The sequence below is a fragment of the Erinaceus europaeus genome, chromosome 1, assembly GCF_950295315.1.
Source record: "Erinaceus europaeus chromosome 1, mEriEur2.1, whole genome shotgun sequence".
Lineage (NCBI taxonomy): Eukaryota > Metazoa > Chordata > Mammalia > Eulipotyphla > Erinaceidae > Erinaceus > Erinaceus europaeus.
Window position 1 is genome coordinate 140,820,316 of NC_080162.1, and position 10,963 is coordinate 140,831,278.

A 10,963-nucleotide genomic window follows, 5' to 3' on the forward strand; every position below is an offset into this window, starting at 1 on the left:
GCCTGGGAACGTGAATGGAGGGACAATCCTTAACTGTGTGGGAGTTACATCTGCAAGGATCAGTTTCATATGGTAAAGGAATGTGTAATGAGTGAGGGATGAGGAGATTCCTATCCGAGTGGGGGGTACAGGGAGAAGTCACCCAGGGGGAAGTCTTTTGGGCTCTGGAGGCACAATCTTAGCTATGAACTGCTACAGGGGCATTAGCCAGTAACTCAAGAGCTCTAAGCTTCAGGTTCCTCCTCCATCAAGTGGAAACTAACGGCTTCTGTGGTCTGGGATGTGGTTCAGTAGATAAAGCACTGGACTCTTGTGCATGAGGTTCTGAGTTCAATTTCTGGCAGCACATGTACCAGAGTGATGTCTGGTTCTCTCTCTTTCTCTCTCATCCTATCTTCTTCATGAATAAATAAATAAAAATCTTTATACATTTTTAAAAAAAAAAAAAAAAAAAAACCTGTGAAGAGCAGTCTGGAAAACTCTCAGAAAGCTAGAAGTGGACCTACCCTATGATACTGCAATTCCTCCCCTGGGGATATATCCTAAGGAACCAAACATACCCATCCAAAAAGATGTGTGTGTACCTATGTTCATAGCAACAGAATTTGTAATAGTCAAAACCTAGAAGCAACACAGGTGTCCAACAACAGATGAGTGGCTGAGTAAGTTGTGGTCTATATACACAATAGAATACTACTCAGCTATTAAAAATGCTGAACTCACCTTCTTCGCCTCATCTTGAATGGAGCTTGAAGGAATCATGTTAGGTGAGATAAGTCAGAAAGCGAAGGATGATCTCACTCATAGACAGAAGTTGAAGAACAAGAACAGAAAGGAACACACAAAGCAGAACTTGGACTAGAGTTGGTGTATTGCCAAAGGAAAAGACTCTGGGGTGGCAATATCAGGAGACCAATGGGAAGCTGGCCCAGGGGTGAAGCAGAAATAGTTTAACCACAACACAGCCACACTGGGAGGGGAAGGCCCCTCTCTGTCTTCAGGCCTTGGGGGTGACCCCAACCCTACATAGCCCTGCACTTTCTCATACTTAGGCATGATTTCTTTCCTTTTTAAAACATTTTCTAAAATTATCTTTATTTATTGGATAGAGACAGTCAGAAATCAAGAGGGAAGGGGGAGATAGAGAGGGAGAGAGCGAGAAAGAGGCATCTGCAGCCCTGCTTCACCACTCATGAAACTTTCCCTCTGCAGGTGGGAATTAGGGGCTTGAACCTAGGTCCTTGCACACTGTAACATGTGCATTCAACCAGGTGTACCACCACCCGACCCTTACTTCTACACAATTTCTACCTCACAACCGTAATAAAGAAAAAAGTGTAGAAATTGTATATGGACTGACAGAGTCTGTGCTGTAATTCTTTCAAGGAGTCCCGGGGTGAACTCCCGCACGAGTGAGTGAGCTGGTGGTCTTGAGAATCCCACTGTCCCAGTCAGCTCCCCCTCAACAGTTATAGCACTACCACAAGCCAGAGCTGAGCAGTACCCAATTATACAATAAATAAAATTAAAGTTCATATTGCATCAAAGCAGGGGACTCTGGGAGAGGGGGAGGAAGGGGAAGGCAGGAGAGGAAGAAAACTTTGGAGGTCTATTACATATAATGAAATTGTATGCATATGTCAATGATAGTAAAAAAAAAATAAAGAGTAAATAATAATAATGGTCATAATTTAAAGAAAAAAGCAGAAGTAAGACTCCTGAGGAGCAAATGTTAGCAACTTTTTGCTTTGTTTTTACTAACTCCCAAAGACAATGTGCTTAGAAGGCGCTTTCTTTTTTGTTTTTAATTTTTTATTATTTTTATTTTATTTATTGGATAGAGACAGCCAGAAATCGAGAGGGAAAGGTGTGATAGAGAGGTAGACACAGAGACACCTGCAGCCCTGCTTCACCACTTGCAAAGCTTTCCCCCTGCACGTGCATTTTAACATGTGCTCTCAACCAGGTGTGCTACCACCCAGCCCCAGAAGATGCTTTCTAGTGAGCACCTCATTTTTTTTTTTTTTTCCCCGCTCCCAGGAAGGCACTGGGAGCCTGCATTCTGCCCGATTCCATGACCAATGACTTCCGGAAGTCACAGGGAGGCAGAGACAGAGCTTTTTCCTGCTGGATAAATATTGATTTGTGGTTTTTATTTCTGGCAGTCAAGGCCTTCCCTTCCCTGGTCCTGTCACACTCCTATAGCCTTCTGTCCACTGCCCCTTCACCATTCTGTCACAGAGACTAATTAGAGCTCCCATAACAGCTTGAGAAAGGAGCAGACATGTCTTGTTTTGTTCCCTTGAATCCCACTCCTGCATTGTCTTTCCCTTCACTCTGTTGTACAAGTTTTCTCCTGCTTTCAGACCACACAGAGCTGCCTGGCTGGGTACCTTGGGGACACAGCAGCATTTCCTGCTCAGCCACTGTGAGACCAGGAGTTCCAGCTCTAGGCAGCCGTGCTCTGGGAGCCTAGATAGCTGTCCCTCAAAGGCGTTCTCTTAGAGTCCTGCTGCAAGCCTCACCAAAGCCTCTTCCCTCTCTCTATTCATAATGGCCCCTGTGCTGTTGGCAAGACTATGAGTTTCTGGAGGGTGGGGTTGTAGTTTTGTTCCATTGCTTGTTTTTAATAAAGCAACTAGCATAGACACTCAGGTGCACTCAGAAGTAGCTGATCAAATTAATAAATGAGAGTTGAGAAGCAAAAAAGTAATAAAAGCCTGCACGAGCTGATCATCTAGAGATAGTCACAGGTCCAGAGAGACAAAGCAATTTTTCTAAACTCAGTAACGAGTCTTGACACAGACCACACCACTTTCAGTGAACCAATGTTTCTAGAACTCCTGCTTTTAATGTTGTTCTGTCTTTTTTTTTTTTTTCTTTTCTTTTCTTTTCCCCCACCCAGGGTTATCACTATGGCTCGATGCCAGCACTACAAAACAACTGCTTCTGGTGGCACCTTTTTTTTTTTTTTTTTTTAAGATAGGACAGAGAGAAATTGAGAGAGGAGGGGGAGATAGAGGAAGAGAGACAGACACCTGCTGATCTGCTTTGGGGCCTGTGAAGTGTCCCCCCTACAGGTGGGGATCAAGGGCTCCAACCCAGGTCCTTGTGTGGATCCATGCATTTAGTACTGTGTGCACTTAACCACCAGGTTAAGCCACGTGGAATAAGTGAGAATCAGGCAATGGACTGAATGTCAACCAAAATATCTTGATTCTTTTGATACTTTCTTAAGATTACTTTTTGCAGATAGAAACAGGGGTGTTGGGGCCAGGCAGTGGTGCACCAGGTTAAGTGCACATAGTTCAAAACACAAGGATCCTGGTTCGAGCCCACCCCCACCCCAGCTGCCCACCTGCAGAGGGGTTGCTTCACAAGTTGTGAAGCAGGTCTGCAGGTGTCTTTCTCTCTCTCTTCCCCTCTTTTCTCAGTTTCTTTCTGTCCTATCCAAAATAAATAAATAAATAAATAAATAAATAAATAAATAAATATAGCCACAGGAGCAGTGGCTTCATAGTGCAGGCACCGAGCCCCAGCGATAACCCTGGAGGCAAGAGAGAGAGAGAGAGAGAGAGAGAGAGAGAAAGGAAGGAAGAAAGAAGAAAGAAAGAAAGAAAGAAGAAAGAAAGAGAGAAAGAAAGAGAGAAAGAAAGAGAGAAAGAAAGAAAGAAAGAAAGAAAGAAAGAAAGAAAGAAAAGAAACAAGGAGGTAAAAAGAGAGAAGAACTGAAAGAGACCACAGCCCAGACTGGCCCCTTGTCCTTTCCTCCTGAATATGGGCTGGCCATATTTTCCTGCTTCCTCAATCATAATTGGTTTTTTTTTTTTTTTTTAATGTTTTACTTATTTATTCCCTTTTCTTGCCCTTGTTGTTTTATCATTGTAGTCATTGATGTCATCATTGGACAGGACAGAGAGAAATGGAGAGAAGAAGGGAAGACAGAGAGGGGGAGAGAAAGATAGACACCTGCAGACCTGCTTCACCACCTGTCAAGTGACTCCCCTGCAGGTGGGGAGCCAGGATCCTTAAGCCGGTCCTTGTGCTTTGTGCCACATGTGCTTAACCTGCTGTGCTAAGGCCTGACTCCCTTCAATCATAATTGTTTACTTGGCTATGGATAATGTGAATCTTGTTGTTAGTAGATTTTGTCTTATTATTAAAATGAGAACAGTCTAGAATGTTCCCAGCTGTGGCCATGGACTGAGCTCAGACTGACAGGGACTTGGAATTTACAAAGGCTTCTGTGCTAAATAGGAATAAACATGGGCCCTAGGTCAGATCAATGGGGTAAACAGTTAATGATATTTATATACTTTCCTCATATTTGGAAGCTACTCTCTGCCTTAATCCAGCTTTCTATCCTTGTTCTCAACTCTGACACCATCTTCCCAGACAATACTTGCTATCAAGTCTACTTGCTATCAAGTCTACTTGCTATCAGGCTCAGGCTAAAATTATCAAAGCTCTAAGAGCCACATGAACAGACCTAAAATAGACTTCCTAGCTTCTTCTCACATGAAGACTTCTAGTTCATTTGCCCTATTCCTACCTTTGGGTTCCTGTTTACTAAATACTTTGTCCTGCTTTATATCTTACCATCTTTCAGTCATCAAGTCACAAATGCTACCATGATGCGATCCTGAATTCCCCGGGCAGACGACCTCATCACTGTGTCCCAGAGCGTGATCATCTCTCCAGAGCCCTACCCCACCAGGGAAAGATAGAAACAGGCTGGGGGGGTTGGCTCCACCTTTCAATGCCTATGTCCAGTGGAGAAGCAGTTACAGAAGCCAGACCTTCCACCTTCTGCACCCTACAATGATCCTAGGTCCATGTTCCCAGAGGGATAAAGAATAGGAGAGCTTCCAATGGAGGAGATGGGATACAGAACTCTGGTGGTGGGAATTGTGTGGAATTGTACCCCTCTCATCCCACAATCTTGTCAATCATCATTAAATCACGAATAAATAAAAAGAATTTAGGAAAAGAATAAATTAAACCAAGATCAAACAGAAGAACTAAAGAGCAAAAATCAATAAGAGAAAAAATTGTATCAAACAAATAACTGCAATAAACACACACACACACACATCACAACTTACTAGATCCCTCCCACCTTTTTTCCCACGCAGCCCCTCTTCTCCTTCATAACTTTAGTTCTGTTGTCAATCTGTTTTGACAGACCCTATCTACTTGCTTCATTTCCATAAACTCCACACACAGACAAGATTATCTGATATGTGCCTTTCAGCTCCTGACAGAATTCACTCAGCAAAATCGCCAAGTTCTTTCCATTTTGTTGAAAATGACAGAATTTCATCTTTTTGATAGCTATATAGCATTCCATTGTGTATTCCTATAAAGAGTGCTAGACCTTGATATGGTAGATAGTTGGACTACTTTGACTCTATTTTATTATTAGATTTTTTTTTCAGTACTCTAAGAGTAAGTCTACAATAGCCTTTTAATACAATTTCCTTTTAATATTCTTCACTTGAGGGGGAGTGTCTGGAGTCTTTGTAGAGTAGTGATGCCAATAAGAATTCAGAATTAATGGGCTCTCAGCAGTCCATCTGGAAGTCATTCCTAAGCCATCCTTATCACTTACTCTAGTTTAGTTCTCTTAACTCAGTATTTCAGTATACCTCAGCTCCCTAGCCCAAGCATCAGAAACTTAATTTGAATACTAAGCTGCCTGTTTTAAATACTAGCTCCACTACATGTAATCTTGAGCAAACTGACAACTTTTTAGTACCTTGGTTTCCTCATCTGTTATACCTATATCACTGTTTCCCCTCTTGATTTCTGGCTGTCACTATCCAATAAATAAATAAGTAAAAATAATTTAAAAATTTAAAAAATGGGAGTCAGGTGGTAGCGCAGTGGGTTAAACGCACATGGCGGCAAAGCGCAAGTACCAGCGTAAGGATCCCGGTTCGAGCCCCCGTTTTCCCACCTGCAGAGGAATCGCTTCACAAGTGGTGAAGCAGGTCTGCAAGTGTCTCTCTTTTTCTTCCCCTCTCTGTCTTCCCCTCCTCTCTCCATTTCTTTCTCTCTCTCTCTTTTTTAAAAATATTTTTATATTTATTTATTTTCTCTTTTGTTGCCCTTGTTTTTTATTGTTGTTGTAGTTGTTATTGATGTCATCCTTGTTAGATAGGACAAAGAGAAATGGAGGGGGGGAGACAAAGATGGGGAGAGAAAGACAGACACCTGCAGACCTGCTTCACCACTTGTGAAGCAACTCCCCTGCAGTTGGGAAGCTGAGGACTCAAACCAGAATCCTTACACCGGTCCTTGTGCTTAACCTGCTGCACTACCGCCTGACTCCTTCCTCTCTCCATTTCTCTCTGTCCTATCCAACAATGACGACATCAAGAACAACAACAATAATAACTACAACAATAAAACAACAAGGGCAACAAAAAGGAATAAATAAATATTTTTTTAAAAAATTAAAGAAGTATTTCAGTAGTTGTCACATAGTGAAAATATATTCCTTTTGGCCTCAGTAATGCTTTTATTTTTTTCTTTCTGGGTCTAAATATCAGTGAAAAAAGAAGAAATTAAATGACAAAATTTTATGTAGCAAAGGTAAATAAATAAACCTCAATCAGAATATAAATGGGAGAAATATGGTATATGGCATTTTTATATGTCTTTATCGTGTTATGTTTTTATTTTCCACTTGATCTTTCAGTATGTATATTACCTCATGGAGACCTTTATGGGGCCATGTGATGGTGTACCTAGTTGAGTACTTATGCTACAATACACAAGGACCTGGGTTCAAGCCCCCAGTCCCCACATGCAGGGGGAAAGTTTCATAAGTGATGAAGCAGGGCTACAGGTGTCTCTCTGTCTCTTTCCCTCTCTATTTCCTCCCTCTCAATTTCTCTGTCTTTACCCAAATAAGTAAGTCAGTGAATAAATAAATGAATACCTTTACGAATGATTCAAGACTGTTATCCTCAGTGAATTTGAATGGGTGAAACAGCTACTGGTCAAAGATAAATACTACTAAATACTACTGGCCAAAGATAAATTCAGGCTTAATGTGCACTGGATTATCAGTGATTTGAAGTTCAAATATATGACTTCTATTTTAGTTGACATTATTTGAGCAAAATAGAGGGAATGATGGATTGAATCTACTTAGTAAGATGACATAGACAAAGGATTACTCAGAAATATACTGTTTTTAATCTCTTGTCGCTACAAAAATAAAGTAATTTATTTTTTCTTCCTTTAAGATTGACATTCGGTTTCTAAACTCATTAAACTGTCATTTTAAGTATCTAAAAGTAGACATTTCTGAGTTTTATCCACATTTAAATTGTCAAAAGTAAAAAAGAAACTCACATGAAATTCTCAGTTCATAAATATTCAGTGATTCTTTTGTATTTCGGAGTAAATGTTTATGGAGTCAAGTCCAGGCTACTAGCTTTAAGACCTGTGAGAAGTGGGTAGTTTTCCATTAAATATGTATGGATGTTTGGGGAAAAACATTATAGGTTTGTTCAACATTTTAGTAGCTGCCATCTTTGCAGAGGACAGGTAGTATTGCTTTCTGGAGAAGAAAGCTCTTGATCCTAAAACTTATTCAATGCTGAACGCCCTACTGAGACAATGTTGAGACTGATAATGTCAACTCTAAATCACAAAGAATGTTGACGTTTTCTTGGCAATATTGAATCATTCTTCCCACAGACATTTAATATTAGATAATCCAGACTGAGAAGATGTAGATCTTCTGAGTCATGCTGAGTAAACTCATTTTATTTAACCTACCAGGTTCCTCCACTTCCTGGTTTGACACAGAAAAGACTTCATTGGTGTTATGAAACAAGAGAAAGGAATGGGACTAGGGTGATAGCAGGATAGTTATGCAAAAAAAAAAAAAAAAACTTTAATGCCTGAGGAATCAGAAGTATCAGGTTCAATCCCCAACACTGCCATAAAGCAGAACTGAACAATGTTCTGGTGGAAAAATAAATGAATAAATAAATTAAGAAACAAAGAAATGACAGAATCTATGACCAGACAGTCTCCTGAGGTAAGGAATTACTTTGGAATCACTCTGGGCTCTAGAGGGTCATTGCTAGTCATGGCTATTTTATCATTATACAAATTAAGGACCATTGAATTTCATGCCAGTTTTACAGGAGGAAGTATCTAAGGCACTTGGAGTTCAGAGAGAGTTTCAAAATCATGGCACTAATAGAAAAAAACAAAAACAAAAGCACAGCATTTTGAATCCCAATGCCCACCATCTGTCTTAATGAGTGAAATCTCAAAGATTTAATTCATTAAATTATACTCAGTTTGTACTCATTCCTAACAGCAGAGTTAATTCTGGTGATTTCAGACGTGACTCTAGTAAACCATGATTATAAAAGTTCTGAAAGTGACTCTGAGGCCAGGCTGTGGTACATCTGGTTAAGCGCAGACATTACAGTGCAAGGACTCAGGATCAAGCCCACAATCCCTACCTGTAGGGGCAAAGCTTCAGGAGTGGTGAAGCAGGGCTGTAGATGTCTCTCTGTCTTTTTCCCTCTTTATCTCCCCCTCCCCTCTCAATTTCTGTCTGTCTCTATCCAATAATAAATTAAAAATATATATTTTTAAATGACTTTCAGGTCAATGACTAAATCTAAAATAAACATTTGAAATTATCTGAAAATTGATCTGGAGAAGTTGGACAGGGTTGAGACTAAGTTTCATCCTGGGCCTTCACTCTTAATTGTATGGGCCTGGCTGCATTCTTTAAATCTATGACTTGGATCTCATGGGAAATAGACACTAGTAAGTATTTCATTAGTGTGTATACAGGTAAAATTCAATAAAATAGTACGTTAGAAATACATAATCAGGGACAGGAATAGGGTCAGGGTCAAGGTAAACTTCTCCTGCAGACACATCAAGAATTAACCAAAGTAAGAAATCATCTACTATTCTGAAACACAGGTGAACAGAGATCTTACAGTAAAGGGAAAAGAGATAACATCAAGACAAAGAGGAAAAGGAGAAATGTCCATGACAGGAAAGATCCCCATCATGTGGCAGTCAGCTGCAACTGAGAAGAGATTTTTTTCTTTCTTTTTTTTTTATTTTTTATTTATAAAATGGAAACACTGACAAGACCATAGCATAAGAGGGGTACAATTCCACACAATTCCCACCATTAGAATTCCATATCCCATTCCCTCCCCTGATAGCTTTCCTATTCTTTAACCCTCTAGGAGCATGGACCCAGGGGTATTATGAGGTGCAGAAGGTGGAAGGTCTGCCTTCTGTAATTGCTTCCCCGCTGAACATGGGCATAGGCAGGTTGACCCATACTCCCAACCTGTCTCTCTCTTTCCCTAGTGGGATAGGGATCTGGGTAGGTGGGGTTCCAGGACACATTGGTGAAGTCATCTGCCCATCATGGTAACATCTGGAACCTGGTGGCTGGAACCTGGTGGCTGAAAAAGAGTTAAGATAGAAAGCAGAGCAAATTGTTGACTAATCATGAACCTAAAGGCAAGAATATTGAGGATGGAGATTTGAGGTCTCCATTTTGGAGAAAGCTGGTAGGTCTATTTTAGGTATAGTCCAAGAGGCCCATGACCCAACTAGTTTTTGCCTGCATCTGACATCCAATATGTAGGAGACCTAAGCTATTGTCTCGGGGGAGGAGAGTGGAGATGGTGTCACAGTTGGAAAAAGGACCAGAAACCTGGATCAGGAAGAGAGTAGCTCCCAAATATGGGAAACGTATATTAATATTGCTAACTATAAACCCCATAGATCTGATCTGGGGCCCATATTCAGCACAGGAGCCAATGTAACCTCTGCATCCCTGTAGGTCTGAGCTCGCATTCTGTGGTCACAGCTAGGAACATTCCAGCCTGCACCAATATCTGGACCCGTCATCCAACCTCCCTCCGGATAATGGAACATTCTCTACCACTGTGAAGAGATTTCTAAGGCACAAGACTGGTTTTCTTGGGAATCTGGGGTGGAACAAAGTTTGTGTTGGACCCTGGCACAGACAATCTTACAGGCTATGAGAAAAGACTAAATTTTGCCTTTGTTACAATATAGATGGAACTGGAGGGGATCATACTAAGTGAAATAATACAGAAAGAGAAGTACAAATGCCACACGAATGATTGGGATATAAAGATACAAAGTCAGGGGATAAAGTCAAAGGAAAACAAGCCCTGATTCTTTGGATATATACATTTTTTTTAAATTGTGGTAAAAGGGGCAGGGTGGTGGCACACACAGTTTAGTGTACATGTTCCCATGCACACAGATGCAAGTTCCACTCCCTGGTCCATACCTGCAGAGGGAGAAACTTCATGAGCAGTGAAGCAGGTCTGCAGCTGGCTCTATTTCTCTCCTGGGACCAGGTAGTGGTGCAACTGGTTGAGTGTACTGGTTACTATGTGCAAGGGCCTGGGTTCAAGTCCCCAGTCCCCACCTGCAAGGGGAAAGTTTGGTGAGTGGTAAAGCAGGGCTGCAGGTTTCTCTCTGTCTCTCTTCCTATCTTCCCCTTCCCTTTCAAATTCAGTCTCTATTCAATATATAAATAAAGATAATTTTTAAAAAGGAAGAAAAATCAGCTAATATTTTTCTTCTCTAGGCAAGGGAGCCATGGCTCCTGCAGAGACAGACCAAGGACAGACTCTACCTCTAGGTCTCTAGCCCTGGGGCTTTCTTGGTCCCCTGCTCCATTCAGGTCAACTCCTGACCTCCGTAGGGTAGACATCTTGCAAGGAAAGAAGCTGAGTCAACAAAGCCTGTCCCTGGGAGGCTGGCTCAGGTTTAAGAGAGGATGTGTGTAGGCTTTCAGTGCTCCTCAGCCCATAGGCTTAGCCACTGTACACACTGATTTATAACACTGAAGCCCCACTGTTTGCTCAGTGCCTTTATTGACTCAATTCCTGCTTCTCAGTCAGGTGGCCTCCAC

General features: G+C 41.3%; 1 long non-coding RNA gene across 1 annotated transcript; it reads right to left on the minus strand.

Annotated features, from left to right (window-relative positions):
- Window positions 1-9,032: 9,032 nt before the first annotated feature.
- Window positions 9,033-10,750, minus strand: LOC132542012 (uncharacterized). The gene is made up of 3 exons (XR_009553143.1): window positions 10,685-10,750; window positions 10,334-10,474; window positions 9,033-9,470 (listed from the first exon to the last, which is right to left on the minus strand). It is a non-coding gene; the product is annotated as an uncharacterized LOC132542012 (long non-coding RNA).
- Between the last annotated feature and the right edge of the window lie 213 nt (window positions 10,751-10,963).